The 18,135-nt window shown below is 36.6% G+C and overlaps 1 long non-coding RNA gene across 1 annotated transcript; it reads right to left on the bottom strand.

Annotated features, from left to right (window-relative positions):
• Positions 1 to 1,224: 1,224 nt before the first annotated feature.
• On the bottom strand, positions 1,225 to 10,856 carry LOC131736884 (uncharacterized). The gene is made up of 3 exons (XR_009328467.1): positions 10,629 to 10,856; positions 4,213 to 4,322; positions 1,225 to 3,878 (listed from the first exon to the last, which is right to left on the bottom strand). It is a non-coding gene; the product is annotated as an uncharacterized LOC131736884 (long non-coding RNA).
• Between the last annotated feature and the right edge of the window lie 7,279 nt (positions 10,857 to 18,135).

The following is an 18,135-nucleotide window of genomic DNA, read 5'->3' as shown; positions in this document are numbered from 1 at the left end:
TTTTTATCATAAGTGTGACCATTTATATGTGATATAAATTAGTATGCAGCTTTCAGTAGTTGGAATTTTAACATTTTATAAGGAATACAAAATTTGGCAGATTCAGCACATTTGAGATAAATCTAAAGAAAGATGTCTTATGGTTCAAACAGGGTCTTTGTTTCTTTGATGTGCCAGCCTGCTGCTTGAAGAGATTTTAATCAAGGCCTGTAAATATCTATCGGCAGATGATGCTTTGTACCGTGGAGAATAGGACTCAGGAGAAGATAACAGGCTCTAAAACATAAAGATGAAAATCAAACATCTATGCTTAATGTAATCAGATCTCTTTAGGACTGTAGTGTGCCTCTGGGGCACGATCACTCTGCTATTTCCTCAGTTTTAAATCCTCCAAGATAGGCATTAACAAAATGCGGTTTCTAGAGCTGTTTTCCAAGGCGAGTGAATCTAAAGCAGCAGATTAGACCCACATCTTTAAAAACAAATTGGCAGAAAAACAACAAATGTAAAACAAAGTTAATTCTTCAAAGGAGGGAAAAATGTCAATAACTGGTTGATATTATTCTGCAGTTTCATTTAGCTCCCAGTCTTTCATTTTGTGGTAATAGTGATTATCACAACAGCAGTGATTGATGTCCCTTTTGAAGTTATATGAAATAAGCTATGATTTTCTCCTTTTCTTTTGAATGACATGCTCCCTCTATATTCTAATTCATTCTGCAAGTGTTGGTTTGCCGTGCATAAGCAATTTAACTGCTGCTTCACCACATCAAGGGTAAATAGATAGCTCTCAGCTGCATGCAGCAACTGCGTACAAAGTGCATACAAAGTAGCTGGATGGTACTCTGTTGCCTTGCTACACATGAGGGGGTCCTAATGTACCACACATTTATGTGTACTGGAAGACAGCAAACATAATTTAAGGAGCACCTGTGAACCCACTGCCATTCATGGTCTTGTTGTTATTCTTTTGTTTATATTGGAGTCTCAGAGCATGATTTACCAAAATAAGTTATCACTTACAAAACATTACTGAACTCAAACCAGGTTCGATCCTATTGTTATTCAGTTTCAGGTTAATAATCAGCAGAACTGTAGTTTGGCATATTCAAGAGATGACACTGTAAACATTCCTCTTGCCAGCGTGAACATTTTATATTTTCAAAGTAATACACATTTTCTTTCCTACAATATGTCATAATTTTAATAACATGCTACAGAAAAAAATGTGATAGTATTTATTATAGTGCAGATTCTTACAGGAATAACCTCATTGAAATGCTGAATATTGTTTTTAGGATAACCCCTATAACATGGTAAGGTAATATGCATTTAAAATGACATACATTCATATTATATACTGTACAACATATTTCTAAAATGTACTGCAGTACTCTGTATGCAGTCCGTACTATGTACACTGTAAAGTTCCTTATGAAAGAGGTAGTCATAAAAAGATACAGCAATATCAAATTATAAACCTCATAGAGCGTCTCAGCAGTTTTTTTGTAGAACAGTCATTATCGCCCAGTTGATGCAGCCCTACTCTGATGAAAGCATTTGCTGAAACATTTGTCAGCTTGACTTTTAAGTGTATGGAATCCAGCTAGTCTCCCTCATCAGTGCCTATTATTGATAGACAAGTACCTCACTGAAAAACTGAGAAAATGATGTGTTGAATTGGACAGATTATCTAATGAGAGAAACAGGTTTCAGCAAATTGAATGACACCTTGACACTCATCCCAAAATTAATTTAAAATTGTTAACTATGGAATATCTTCTCATTTTAATTATTAAACTGATCATTTGTGATCTTGAAAAGGCATCTGTTCATTTGAACTTCTATTTAATTTAACATTTCTCTAATAGGATTTGTCTTATTATTTGAAGGAGAAATATGTGTCCTTTTTTAGCATTCTTTGAAGAAAATATACATTGCTGAATCACATTCCATGCAAAGATGTTTAGATTAGACAGACTTCTGGCGATCAGAACATCTAATGCTAATGATTTTAGACTAAGCTGATTTGCACCACTTATGATATCTTCATTTCTCTGTTTTTCTTCAGAGCAGTAGAATTATACAGTTGTAAACTGTCAAGCCTCCATTTCCTTTTTACGACGACAAACAGTGAAGCATAATTTCTTAAGATTTTCCCAAATATTAAAATAACACAGGTGATTTATAAAGCATACATACATTAATTTGTATTTGTATTTAAGAATTCTGACATTTCATTTTAGTTTAATAGGTTCCAACAGCACACAATATCAATTATAATTAGGGCTTTAATTATTTTTTTTGTTTTATTTCGGGGGGGCGCGGGTTCGGTTTTTATTATTATCTGGCAAAATATGTTATTTTCGGTTATTAAAAATAAATACCACTTGAATGTATCCATTTTCAGATTCTGTAAATTGCATGTACGTTTCACCAATATATACAGCTATGGCCACAATTTTTGCATCACCTAGAGTTTTAAGATTACGACAATTAAAAAAAAAAAACATATATGGTATATGGAAAACTACAAAGCAGTGTGTAATTCAATATGCTAACATAACATTATTCAGCACATTTCATTCTTCTATAGGGTGATGTAAAACCTTTGGCCATAGCTGTATACAAAGGATAACTTATCACACTGTAGAGTTGTTGTTTTTTTTCAGCCCATTCCAGTCACAAGTCACTCTAACAAGTGTATTCTATTACGTAGGTCCACAAAAATGATGATTGGTCAGTAGCAATGTCTTTGCACACTGACCAGCTTCTGAAAGCTGTTTTCTTTATGTAGAAAGAGTTGTGCATAATTGACAGCATTTATAATATAGTGCCAACGTAATTTTATAAATAGATCTTTAGGGGTGTTGTTTCGGTTATTATTGGTTAAAACCAAAAACTCAAGCCCTAATTATAATGTATCTTTCACAAGATGATTCAGTGCTTGAGGTTTATGTTAAAACATCCATGTTTCCTGAAGACTTTTTAATATAAAAAAATCATAGTTTGCTATTTTCTCTAGAAATGATCCATTACTGTATAGCTATGGCCAAAGTTTTGCATCACCCTATAGAATGAACTCATTTTGCTTCATAAAAGCGAATGAAACCTGCTGAATAATGTTACGTTAACATATTGAATTACATATCGCTTTGTAGTTTTCCATGTATATACTTAACAAAAAACTGACAACAAAATACTGTACTACTATTATGGCTTCCAGTAGACTTTTACAATGTCATTTTGTAGTTTCTCTGATTACATGTTAAATAAAAGACCTAAATTATGTTCATATGTTGTTTTTTTTTATTACTACTACATCTCAATCCTAAAATTATAGGTGATGCAAAACTTTTGGCCATAGCTGTACATGTGGATTTTCAAATAGATAATGTTTTTTTTTTTTTTTTTTAAATTAGGCATTACAGATATTTGTATTATCCAAGTAATTCCCAATAACATGTTTAACCCTTTGCGGTCCTATGTCAGACCAGGTCCGAGATTGCAATTATTCCCTTCCGGTCCGATGTTGGACCTTGTCCGACATCAAAAAGACATCAAGCACAGGTCTCTAGTCGTTTTTTCACTGGAAAAAGCCGGGAAAACCTTTCAATGGCCGAGTGAGACCGATAGGAGCCGAGAGAATCCGGAAAAAAGGGGTCAGATCTGAGCAATACACATAGACCCTGCACCACAGATAATAGAATAATGACTTGTATCACATTATTGAGGAGTTTGGTGATAAAACAAGTGATCAGGAGATGATTCATCAATATGCACGACTATGAAAAATACAGCGAACGAGGGGTGGGGCGGGGCTGGAGATGCAGTACTGAGTGTCCTGTTGATATGCAGTGCCTTTTAAACCTGTTTTACTGTGAAATAAGCAGGAAAATAAGCAGTTAAAAATCAAAATAGCTTGAAGCGGATTTACAACTAACCAAACATACACTTTTAACTGTCAGACATTTGCACAATTAACATTTGGAAAGCTAAACCAAGATGACACTGAAGCAGGGAGCATGAGTTGTCAGCCGGCATAGGTAGCACATCTTACTACGTGCCAAGGGTTTTCAATCAGTAGTGCCAAAGCGAAGAAAACCTCTCCCCAAAAATAACAAACTACCAAAGAAAAATAATTGCGTCTTGTTCAAAACAAAAGTGCGGAAGCAGTCTCGATACCCAAAACAACTCACACTTTTATCACACCTTTTCTCTAAACCAGTTCCAAGCTTCACTCGTGCTGCCTGTAGTTCACCATTCCTCTCTTCCAGAATCAGAACAGTCCCTTTTATTGTGGCTTTAATAATCAGCTACTTCTGTGGGAACAAAAGAGATGCCAATGAGGAACAAGGAGATTAATTAACTTCAAAGGGTGGGTATTTAACAAGCAATTGAGGCAGGAATGCAATTTGGATGTACACGTGAAAACAAATCCAAATGATAGCAAAAAGCAAAGTAAAATATAAAAATAATCATAGTGGATAAAATAAATCAATGAAAACAAACCCATTAATGTGCACACTAATTACATTCAATCCTATATATTAAAAGGCACACTTATTACATCCATACACAACCTGTTGTAAACTAACTAAACTAAAAGCAGTCATATTTCTTCTGTGATCACTTGTCTACTGGAGACCCAGTTTTTTCCTCGGTTGAGTCTTTTCAAGCTGTTTCAGGGAATCGAGAATAGGAAAGCACTCTCGGGTTACTTAACGCACTCCTGATGCAAGCCAAGACAGTTTAACAGTGTAATAAGGATAGACAGACCTTGGGCAATACAACCAAGTCTGTTTTTTTCTTAAAAAAAAAAAAAAAAAAAAAAAAAACACTTAGTAGATTTGTTGTTAATAAATTCCAAATGTCTGGGTGTAAGGTGAACTTAATTGACTTTATTTGGTGTAGAGATGAAACAACATAGAGAGATATCTTATCTTTAGTTATGCTTCAAAGAGCATTAATTAGAAGGAATATGGTTCTATTGCGCAATAATACCGTTGTTAAACTGGATGAGATGCAAAGGTCAGGTCTGAGGAAATAAATGTGTCTTCAGCTGACTGGCTTTAGAAATACAGTTGGGAGGCAGTTACTGATTCTAAAATTTTGCATCAAAGTAATAATAAATACTAAAATCATTTCAGTTGTGCAGAGTTGGAACAGTGTTCCGCATTACTCGTCAAATCTGTGGGAAACGCCAAAACACTAATATGCCTGTGCTTGACAAACAGGGCAAGCTCCTTACCATTGAAAAGGAACAAGAGGAAAGATGGGTTGAGCACTTTCAAGAAACACTCAATAGACCAGAACCAGTGTTTCCAGCTCCTGTTCAAGAACCAAATGAAGATCTTGGCATCAACACTGATCCTCCGGTAGAGGAGGAGATAATCAGAGACCTAAAGAACGGAAGAGCTCCTGGACAGGATCAGATTAATGCTGGACTACTTAAGATCAACCCTAAAGTAGCAGCCAATGCCCTCACCCCCCTGTTTAAAGCAATCTGGAAGAACACGAGGTCCCAAGTGAGTGGTGTAAAGAGACAATAATTAAACTCCCTAAGAAAGGGTTGTTGCGGGATTGCAGTAACTGTCGAGGAATTAATCTTCTCTCAGTTCCTAGTAAGATCTTTTGTAAGATTATAATGCAACGTATATTATTATTTATTTCTTAGCAGATATCATCTGAAATCAACAATACCCTCAGGAAGGAGCAGGCAGGGTTTAGAAGCAAATGCGGATGCATTGATCATATCTTCACCCTTTGTAATATCATAGAACCGTGTACTGAGTGGCAACAACAGCTCTATGTGAACTTCATAGACTTTGAGAAGGCTTTTGATAGCGTGCACAGAGAGAGCCCTATGGAAAATCTTAAGATTATATGGTATCCCTATCCATAGTGTAAATATCATAAAGCAGTTCTATCAGAACATTACTTGTACTGTAGGAACGAGTGAGATCAATTTCCAAGTCAAGTCCGGTGTGAGACAAGGCTGTGTAACGTTGACTATCCTTTTCAACATTGTAATTGATTTGGTACTCCGGCATACCACAGAGGACCAACGAAGAGGGATTAGGTGGACGCCATTTTTTGATCTTGAAAATCTTGATTATGCCGATGACTTAGCCCTTTTATTGCATACAATAGCTCACCTGTAAGAAAAAAACTCAGCTCAGTATCTTTGGACAGCAAGTTGGACTAATGGTCAATATTTAAGAAGACGAATGTAATGTCAGTAAACCTTGCAAACTAGTGCGTATAACTTGGGCAACATGTGTTAACCTCTACATAGAAATTCACATACCTTAGGAGCATCTTTGCAGAGATGGTGGAGCAGGGCAAAGACATTAGAAATAGACTAGGGAAAGCTCGAACAACATTCATCCAATTGAAACAGCTCTATGCATTTTCAGAGAAAGCACCCTGACATCCTTGGGGAGTTTGCTGATCAATCTGGCCAGACTTCAGACCCTAAGAAGTGGGAGGCCACAGATCCTCGCCAAGTGAAGCTTACCAACAACATTGTTAGCTTCATTGCTAATGATGTCATGCCCGTATGTTGTAGATGGCACAGCCTTTCATGACATCCTTAGCACAGCTGAACCATGCTTCACCATGCCCAGCAGGAAACACCTCAGCTAGAAGCTACTTCCTCAACACACCTCCGATGTCCAAGATCAACGGAGGAGTCAAATGCAGCAAGCCCAGGACATCTACCTCACCATAGATCTGTGGTTAAGTAGAGGTATGAGATCCTTTATTGGCATCACCGGCCACTTCATTGTGGACTACATAAGAAAGTTTACAAACGAGAGGAGGCCGTTCGACCCATCTTGCTCGCTTAGTTGTTAGTAGCTTATTGATCCCAGAATCTCATCAAGCAGCTTCTTGAAGGATCCCAGGGTGTCAGCCTCAACAACATTACTGGGGAGTTGGTTCCAGGCCGTCACAATTCTCTGTGTAAAAAAGTGCCTCCTATTTTCTGTTCTGAATGCCCCTTTATCTAATCTCCATTTGTGATCCCTAGTCCTTGTTTCTTTTTTCAGGTTGAAAAAGTCCCTTGGGTTGACATTGTCAATACCTTTTAGAATTTTGAATGCTTGAATCAGATTGCTTTGTTGTCTTATTTGTTTAAGACTGAATAGATCTACAGAACGTATGAGGAGACTATTGAAGTCTACAACATGGCTGACAAAGTTTCAGGCATAGTGACAGACAATGCTGCCAACATGGTGAAGGCATTCACCATATTCCCACCATTGGATGTCCAAGGTGGTGACTAAGACCAAGATGAGGCTGTTGATATTGAAGTGGTGAGTGTGAGCGACAAACTGGATTATTTTCCACCCAAGCGTAGCCCCTGTTTCACTCGCACTCTACAACTGGTTGTTCATGATGCCCTGGAGCAGGCTGGCCTTTTTAAGACGAAGGTGATGACAAAGGTGTCCAGAATAGTATCCAATTGCCATAAATCCACCAAAGCAACAGTTACTGGAGGGACACTACAAACTGCAAATTTGACCTCAGCAAGGTGAAATAGCCAGCTGCTGAGATGCTGAGGTCAACTTTGAAAGTTCCTGCAGAGGTCCTATCCGAGCTTCATGCCCCATGCCAGCTCACACCACACGAATTGAAAATCATTGGGGAACTCTGTGAAATACTGGAGCGCTTTGAAGAGGTCATTGAGAAGGTCCAGGGAGACCCGATAATCACTGCCAGCTATGTCATTGCATGTGTCCGAGGTTTACGTCATGCGATAGCACACATCAGTGAAACCTATAACAACAAGATGGTGGGAACCATGCAGTTATCCTTGGAGATACGCCTTGCAAAGTTTGAGGAAATGGAGTGTTTCAAGATGGCTGCACGTCTGGATCCTCATTTCATATTGGACTGGTGCAAGGATGAAGTGCACAGCATGAGGGAACCACCTTCCTGCTGACATGGCTACATTCCCTCCACCAAAGACACGCATCAAACTCTTTTCATATATGACCAACCGCTCCACTGAAATCTGCATCAGTATCTCCACCACAGACGCCTCTTCTGAAATATATCAAACTACCTGAGCCAACCCTGTCTGCTAGAAGATTCTAATCCTCTGGCTTATTGGAAAGGAAAACAGATGAAGTTCCCCCATTTAGCCCAACTCGCCTGCAAGCATCTACCCATACCTGCTTCCTCTGCACCTGTAGAAAGAATTTAGTTTTCAGGCCTGAGCAGTGCAATGTAAATGATGCAAAATTTGAAGAGCTTATGATGATCAGGTGTAACAGAATTGATGTAACAGAAGTGATAATCTTTATGGCTGTATGCATAACTTTCCTTTTTGAGGCAATATGCACTACAGTGCACATTGTTTGTCTATGGTTATTTTATTTTGTATTTCTTGGATGTGCACATGCACATTGTACTGTAGTAAATGTAAATTATCATTATTGATATTAAAAGTGGCAATAAAAATGAAAAAAAGTATATGTTGTGTGAGTGTCCATTATCTTTTAATATAAAATTATCACATATCATGGACTAGAGGTAGAATTTGATTTGGAATGACAACATTATAAGGGAATGTATACATGGGTGGAATTGGAATTGACTAGATTGATTTAAAAACATTGGAACTAAAGGAATTGGAATCGAATCTGAATTGAGGGAATTGAATTGTTCAATTAGTGGAATTGACCGCAACTCTGTATTTGTTCAATATTTTGCCCTCAGCCCTTTTGCACAATACCACAGTGTTTATGACATGCACACAGGTTATGGTTAAGCAAAACACTGTATATAAAAAAGAGACCACTGAACACAGTCATTGTGCACCTCATTAACTGAACTGCCAGCTCCCCTAAACAGTCCATTATTATGTTCAAAAATGAACTGTAATGTAAATCATTCATTGTCTAATGATTAATGTAATTTTAATAATGTAAACTATTCTGGTACATTTTGCTTCAGGGATCTGTTGTAAGTGGTTATATAGTAATATAATAGCAACACTGAATGGCATTACATGTTTTAAATATTTATCTTGTGCTTCAACATGTTATAAAAAATTTATTTATGTCTTATTACATAATTCATATGTATAATCAATTAAGGGTTTCTAAACTTGATTTTTACATTTACAAAATACCTGGTAAGTTAGCTGGTATATTTGTTCTTAATAATAATACAAAAATGACTAATTTCACAATCTGTTTAGTCAGCTTCAGGCAATTGGTTTGAATAAAGTCCAAGTGGAAGTAGGCCAGACATGTTCAATTTAAAACCTTCATTCCATAGCCTCCCTGCAGATATTGGCGTAATTTTTCAAAGATGAACTTCACATTTGCCCTGCCTGCTGTGAAACCTACTGCTGTGGACATTAATGTTTTTTTTTTTTTTGTGTAATTCTTAGGAGACATAACCCTGTCAGAAATAGTTAGTGTCCCACACCATAAATCAGGAAAATCTTACAACTAAAAACCCATTTCAATGGAAACTCTCTCTCTCTCTCCCTGTGGAAGTAACTGTTTTTTTAAATGCTGAGCTGTGACTCAGAAGTCTGACAAACCTTCTCAGTATTATCCTGGTGGACTCTGAAATGTGATTTCCAAATAAAGTGCTACAAATGTAAAAGGTATATTGGCTTTTTCAGAGAGACAACTGATAAACTCTTGTACTATACTTTTCTAAAATATGCAAAACCATCTCTGCATTTACTACTGTGTAACACTTAAGGAAAACTATAACAATTATTTCCCAGTGCTTTTGTAGCCGACTACGTCACTGGGGGTTAACCCCGATATTTTTTTTTAATAAAAACAATTTGGTGATGGTAATATATAGCACACAGGTTCTTTTAATTTGGGTTTTCAGTAATGAGTCCCTCCCACCCAACAAAAGCCAGAGAGACAATGTTACAGAAAAGTCCCAACACTTGTAGGGCAGTCCAACCAGTCAGACAATAGGGGAGAGTAGAAATAGACAAAAACAATTATAATATCACCACTTCACTTGGATTACTTGAGCAGGCTAGTTCCCACCGTCAGTGCTAACCCAAAACATAAATAAAAAATAAGAAAGGAAAAAAAAACAAGCAAAAGTCCAGTGATTAATATAAGCAACAAAAACACAAATAATCAAATTCAACAACAAAAAGTGCATTAAAAAACAATCACTGCTTCTTCCAGTGTAAACACAACAATGAAAACTAAGCTACTAACATACTCTACAGCAGCTTGCCTAAACTGGTGGTTAAGATTAACTGGTATGCTCCAGCAGCAGTAGTCAAAATCAGCAGCAGCCAACAGCTGCCGTACAAACACAATGGCAATAATACTATACAGCAATACAAAACAGCACTTTAATAACCCACCCCTTCAAGGATCTATTGTTAAGGGATAAAACAATTACTCCCCAACAATCCAAAATGTATAAAATAAAACACGTTTAAAAATAAAAAAACACCATGTGCCGGACGCACACAGACTAAAACACATGAAATACACAGACACAAGGGAGGAGCTAGCGGTGCTAATAGAGCAAAGCTGAGAGCGCGGACACCAAAGACAAAAAGCAGTCTGTACTATACTTTCTGACTACAACATAGAAGCATCCAAAAACAAGAAACAGCTCACCACATTCTTTACCATGATCACTGTCCTGAACAGGTACCAACGTTTTCCTTCTAAAAACAGCAATTGTGCCGTTTCTTCTCAGTGTCTCTATTCTGTCAGCACACTCAGCAATCCTCAATAGTAGCTTTACAAAAAATGCCTCCCCCTCACCCTGGCGCTTCTCCTTTTTAAAAGGAGATTAATCAGCACATTGTGACCAGGTGAAAGAGTGAGATCATCTCGCACTGATATAACCCTGCATACACGGGGAAGTGGGAGACTGCAAAAGAACAGACAACGCCAGTACCAGGTTGAAAGCCTGATACACAATAACCTCCGTGAACAGGAAGGAGACGTACACCAACTACATACTAACAAATATTACATTTATATAACATTTAAGGCACAATGCAAATAAACAACAAACAAAGAAACACATGTGTTACAACTGTATGTATATATTTCGTAATGCTAATGATTTACATTCAAATTAGATTAATGTTTCTCCCACTACATTATTTTCTCCATGTGTTTCAATGCTTTTTTTATGAGCTTGCTGCCAACACCGTGCCTCCTTGTCCACAGAGCTGCAGGTGTGAGCTGGCTTCCTGCCTGTGCTTGTCTGAAGCGCCATAAATTCTTATCCTGCTATCATCCAGAATTACATTTCCTGACACAAAGCCAATTTGCGTTATTCATCCAATGCTGTGGTTTTCTTTGCAAAAAACAAAACACTTGTGGTCTGGCTGCTTTTTCAGTTACAAGGAGGTCATGCTCAGGTCATGTGCAAGAAATTAAGACATACGTATTGACACACACTTATGACAGCAAAAGAAAACTTAAACCTTTGGTTCAGAACTATTTCACATGTCAGTCACACTTTTCTATTATAGCATTTGTTCTGTCCAAAAATGTTACTGCATAATGTTTTGGCTGATAAATTAAGCTGATTTGTATCAGAGGCAGAAGCTTTCCATCAGATTTTTTTTGTATTAATATTCAGATTTCACTGTATTTAAACAAAGAGTGAAAAGTATTCTAAACAATAAGACATTTCATGACTGTCTACGTGTCATGGTTTCCTCTATTATATAGTGTTCGTTCCAGGCAAGTATAGGTTATTATAATTATCTTTATAACCCTTTGCCCACAGGTTGTTTTGGATTTTGAACTAACCACCCGGACCTTCCCAAGGAGTGTACAGGAACCACACACACGCAAGTAAAATAAGGATTTCTTTATTACAGGAAATGTAGACAATCAAATACAACTTATTTTAAATCAGACAATTTGCAAACGCCCCCCTTTCAACTACCTTGCACATTATCTGCATACAAAACCTATTCTAAAAACACCTAAAACTGTGCACCAAGTAAAACCACTAAAACCTTCCGTAAAATATTTTATCAGGCTACTTGTGACTTCAGGGGGTTCTTAGTATTACAATTACTCCACGCAATATATTATCACAACACAGTCCCAAACAATATAAACAGTTTGGTGAAACGACAGTTCAAGTCTATTCACCTGGGACTCAAAAGGCCTAGAAAAAACTCTTTTTGTAGGTCCTGTACTAAATCTAAAAAACAAAACAAAAAAAAAACTGCCAAACATGGTCTCAGTAGAAACACCAACAAGGAAAGGTAATGTTGAAGGTGACCGATCCAAGAACCTCCTAATCCGTTGGTTTGTCCCAGTGTAAGACTTGTATTTAGCTCCCTTCAGACTTGGCCCAACCTTCTCCAGCACCACGACGCAGGATCCTGCAAAGGAAGAACAAACAGCACTTTATCTCCACACTCCCTCGGTGTTCCTGGTCATTCACCACATACACCCTGATCTCGGCCCTCCCTACTCTTGTTTGGTCTTCCGACCCGGCCACTGGTACTTAACTTACGTAGGACAAATAATAACACACACTTAACAAATAAATACATAACACAAATAAATACAAAGCAACAAAAGTGCCTCCATTTGGGTAATAAACAAAAATAAAGTGTGAAATATAGCAAGTGCAAATGAAACCAAAATAATATAATAAATACAAAATAAAAACATACTGTGCACAACCCCAACTAATTAGTCACTTGTGACATACGTATGACAGAACAGAAATACTTGAATTATAGAGATTTGTGAATAAGGAATAAAGAAGCAGTTACTTCAGAAGGGTTCTTCAAACGTTCATAAATATATCAAACGTGTCCTTATTATTAAAAATATATATTATAAAAAAAATTGGAAACCAAACCTATTGTAACATCATCCAAAGCCCCTTGCTTTCTATAATTGCAAGCCATTCAATTTTTTAAAAAGACCTTACCGTTGCTGTTTTTATTCAGCTGTCAGTTAATAGTTCAGTAACAAAAGTAAGCACAGGTAATGATACAGACATAGCCAAGTAGTGACATGAATAATGTATATAGCTGAATGAAAGATATTTAATCACAACTTCTTTGGTGGTAGTTTACAAAGAAAGTAAGATTCTATTGTGTTATGTATTGAAACTGTAAGGATTCGTGGTAAACGGTCTCATATAGTGAAAGGACAATATATGTCTATTTTTTTCTTTTTTTTCTTGTAGTGCATCACAAGCGTAAAATATGACAACATTTTTGTTCTAAATAATAATAAAAAAATGGCAGTATCTATCACTGTTTAGATCAGTAACCTACACAAGAGTATATGCAAGATACATAATATATCACATTTCTTGCTACATATGCAGTGCATAAAAATAAGATAAAATCTTGTTAATTTAAATAGGTATGTAGGTCAAAGGGAGTGCTGTTTCAAGAAAACCACAGTATGTGAATCGTTTAAATGCTTCCCTTCAAGATAATTTTTTTTTAATTCCCTTTATGCCATACATGCCTTGCATAATGGCATGCAATTTGTTCACCTGGTAGAGTTAACAGTGCCATGGGAGGATGCTGTGGATGAGGCGTATGAAAGGAAGAAACTACGGTACGCTCAACTAGCTGCTGAAGCGGAACAGCGAGGATGGAGAGTCCAGGTTTACCCAGTGGAGGTGGGTTGTTGAGGATTTGTGGCACACTCCACAACCCTGTTTCTCAGAGACATCGGATTCAGTGGTCAAGAGTTGCAACGCATAGTGAAGAACGAAAAGATTCTGGTTGGGGACCTCAAGCACAGTAGAAATAAAAAAAATGTTGATGTAAAGGAAGGTAAGTAAGCTGGGCTTAGCTGAGTGGCGGACGGAGGGGGGTGATACTGGGATGCCAGAATCACTGTCGAGCCCTCTTAAGGTGTTGTGGGCTAGTCGACGAAACACCAAGGATGGAAGGTGCCCACTTGAAAACCGTAGAGAAGTACCCTACTTAGCTCAGTTGAGATGGTTGTCATGGTGATGCGCTAGAGAGGCCGCACTGTGGTTGATCCCTGGAGCCAGCATTGTAGCCATGTGTGTGCTGATGCGCCATGGGGCCAAAATAGGCTGATCCCTGGAGCCAGCATTACAGATAGAAGAAAACACAGATGGATCACATTAGTTTACAGTAAAAGACGTCCAATATTGAGTCCACAATCAGCATGCAGTTTTAACACCTACTCTCATGTAATGGAAATCATTACAGATGTGCAAAATGAAAAGAAAAAATAGAAAACCTTGGTGTGCAATGATATCCTTTGATGCATAAACAATGTATTTGTATTAAGGATGAGAGCAATTCATTTTATGTACTAAAAAGACATATTGTAAAGAATACATCATTTCAATATATATTGCATTTCTTTGCATGACATTCCTCATGCTGATGCTAAATTTCTAGGTTAAAAGCAATATCATTTGGAGGGAATAATGAATAAAGGAGGGTTGTTTATCAGACTATTCCAAGTGGCAATGTATGGCTGACTCATGCATATTCTTTATGTCTTGTCTATCTTGGTGCAGCTGTATCCTTCCTTACCATCAGATAACAATTGTCCCCATGGATCTAGACATTTTAACAAATGTCACTGCAACAGTGGTGTGCAGTGGAGCCCATAATTTCGGCTACCTTGTAATAATAGTGCATCTTTGATACGGACACTGTTGATACAGAAGTGAATGATCCATGAAATCAAAATGCAATGAATTCTCTATTGTCTGGGGGCTAGGAAGTAGACTTATGGAAGATATATTTTTCCTCTATGTAATCTGAACCATTAATATTTTAATATGATGCCCACATGCCCACATCAATTACCTTCTGATTATCTGTTATCAGATGGTGCATAGTATGATTAATGAATTCAGTACTGAAGTAGGGGTGGGAAAAGAAGCCATTAAACGACTATGGTAACTTTTTAATTTCCTGTGCATTCATGACAGACTTGCACAGTCACACATTTCATGCTGAGTTATGAGCACACACAAGAGTATGTGCTGCAAAAACAACAACAAATTTAAAATTAATTTAAAAAACGTTATTTATTTTTAACATTAGCTAGATAGAGTACGTTACAAAATTCAAGTGTCACAGTACACAGTTACGTTAAAGAATCAAGAAATGCAGTTAACATTTATTAAATGGTGAAATACAAAGTAAACGGTTTGCCTGAAAAAAGGGTGCTGCGCAAATCCAATTAAAAACTTTTGAAATGTTTATTTTATTATAGTTTTTCATTTTTTGAAGTCATGATTTAAATTGAATAATTGAATAAATTGCTTGAATAAAACTTTTGAGTTGTATCCGATATGGTCTTTCATTTTAATATTGATGTTTAAAATGTAACCGTCATAATGACTGCCAGCAGCGGTTTTAGGTATGAGTATAACCACGGCAGTTCTAGTGTTAATGGTGAAATACAAAGTAAAGGGTTTGTCTGAAAAAAGGGTGCTACATAAGTCCTCTGTAAAACATTAGCCTTCAAAGCTGAAGTCTATTGTAAAAAAAAAAGAAAAAGGATTGTATCTTAACAGGAAAGCGTAATCAATCAGACTCAGAGTCTGTATTGTCAGATCAAAAACTAAAAGTGCTTACAATTTATTCAATCAATGCACAGAGCAATTACTGTATTGCACAGCTTGTTCTAATCACTGGAAGCGCGAGATTTGAAATCCCAGGCATTATTTGCGCATGGTTATTTTTTATATATTTTTTGCGCATGGTTATTAGAAATGGTGAAAAATTGACATTCAGCTAAAAGTGTGGGTAGGGTGATAGTTCAAACATGGGCGTGGACTCGGCAGAATGCGGTATATCTACCCCTATAACTGTACTTTTACATTATAAAAAGGAGTCAGAAGCCAAATGCTGTCTCAAAAATGCTTTGAATACACAAGGCACATTCCGACAACCTTTATCTGGATTTAGAAGTTTTTGAGCACAAGTCATCGAAAAACACCATCTGTGTAGTGTTGTGGAGCCAACTGGGCATTGTAATGTGTGCATGTGCATATGCGAGATATGTTTTAAAAATGCAAAACAGTTGATAATTATTAATGCCTCCTGTTCCATTTCTCACAACATTTCAATCATACCATTCAGATAACATAGCCCTTCATTTGAGGCTTTGTTGCTAATTCTTTATTTAATTAGGATGTGACAGTGAAAACTGAATGAGTACACATTTGTCCAAATGAGTTTTATTTTCATGTGCTGTTACAGCTGGCATAAACCAGATGTGATGCATCCAGTGAAAGACATTTTATGTAAATTAACATTAAGCATTCAGATAACTTCTTTAGGTGATGGACAAATTGTTTGAATTTTCTTTTTAGTCTTTATTCTCTATGTGCATCAATCTGTAGCTGGGATTCAATTTTAATGATGGTACAGCTATACTTACAGCTGATGTAAACCTGTATGTAGTACTACAGTCAGCACTCACATATCCGACCCTATAAAACTGTGACTTCAGGGACGGTTAAACACGTGTGACACATATCTGATTATTTCATTTTGGCCGTTCCAACCCTTGTATCTTTTTTGTGTTCCCTGAAAAATGGACAATATCAAAAATACATCCCTGAAAGGACTGTGTTTTAAAATAAGTAGGCTTTAGATGTACTGCATTGGTTTTGTTGGTACAGTACTATATTTAACAGAAGTAGTATTTTAATTCAGAATGATATGATTCTGAAAATATCACTTGCCAAAACTAAAGAGAACTGTAATACAGTGCATACTTTTAAATCTGGTACGTATTGTAGCAGTATGTAAAATTTCCCATTAATTACCCAACAGCAAAATTAAATCAAAATTTTACCCATGCACAGAACTGCGTAAAACAATTCAATTTAGCAAAACCAAAAGATAAAAAATTAAAATAGTATCCAGTGTCAGTATTCAAAATTGCAGAATACAGTGCTCGATAAGGCCCTAATGTCACAGTTCACTTGCAAATGAAAAAGCACAAAAGCAACAAAAAATCACAGATTAAAAAATGCATCACAGTATCTAAAACTGTTTAATGATTAAGTATTAAATTACCCTAGCTTGTCTCGTTCGCTTTGTTATGGCTGCATTTTCATCAGGTGAAACTGGAGGAAGCGCTGTGTAACTGCGCAATATAAGACAGACTGATTTAGCATTTGAGAGAATTTTTTTATTTTTTTTAACGCGAGATGTGACGGAAATTCAGATAAATTGTAACATTGATAAATTGAAAACTGGTGACGGTGTCAGAAATTGCATTAATTTGGTACATATATGTAATGGGGATTGATTTTATTCTTAATACAAGGGCGGTAAAACGCGACTGGCATGTATCTAGGTAACGGATATCCGAGTGCTGACAGTACTATGATAAACAGAAGTGTAATCATGTTTTTGAAAAAACTGCTTATGACTGTGTGCTTTGTTATTTGTTTCTTCTTGAAAGCTGATATAAGTACAGCGGTGCCATAAATAAAATGCAATCCAGCCTGTGTACCCTTTGGCAATACAAATACTGTAGTTTTTCCATTGCTATAAAGTGAAATAAAAAAGCACTGAAACTGTTCACAGCTGAATACTTCTTCAGTGTGAAGATCAAACAGATGTCAAAACTGTTATTATTTATGCAGATTTACTGAAGAGTGAATGGTGGCATTATGTTTTAATTATAACCACTAAAATTAGCTTTTTGGTTTAATTTAATTTTTGCCAGGGACAAGAGCTATGAACAAAAACTAATAAAATATCTTAAGACAATTTTTTCCCAAACACTTAAAGTTAATGGCCTGTTTTATGTGTTTGTGTTGCCTCAAAACTGATGAAAAGAAGTAACCCATGTGTTCTTTGAGTACAGAACAACGAGGATGAAATTCACTCATACTTTTTTCAGTTCTTCTGGAAGTACTGTTATAGCCTTTTACACATGATGTTTGTAGTCTAGTGAAAAAAAAAAAATACAAAATACAAAAAACCCCAAACCACTGTTTAATGGAGATAGTAAAACTGCATTACATTACTGTTAAACTGCCCCCTTGTGTAATACAATGAGGAAGAGGCTGGATGTTGTTGTTACAATTAAACACAAAGATGCGTAATTGCATATATACTGCTAGCTTAAAGTCCCTTGGGGTATATCCAGGCACTGT

The sequence above is a fragment of the Acipenser ruthenus genome, chromosome 1 (genome assembly GCF_902713425.1).
Source record: "Acipenser ruthenus chromosome 1, fAciRut3.2 maternal haplotype, whole genome shotgun sequence".
In the NCBI taxonomy this organism is placed as follows: domain Eukaryota; kingdom Metazoa; phylum Chordata; class Actinopteri; order Acipenseriformes; family Acipenseridae; genus Acipenser; species Acipenser ruthenus.
This window is presented reverse-complemented; position numbering and strand designations above follow the sequence as displayed.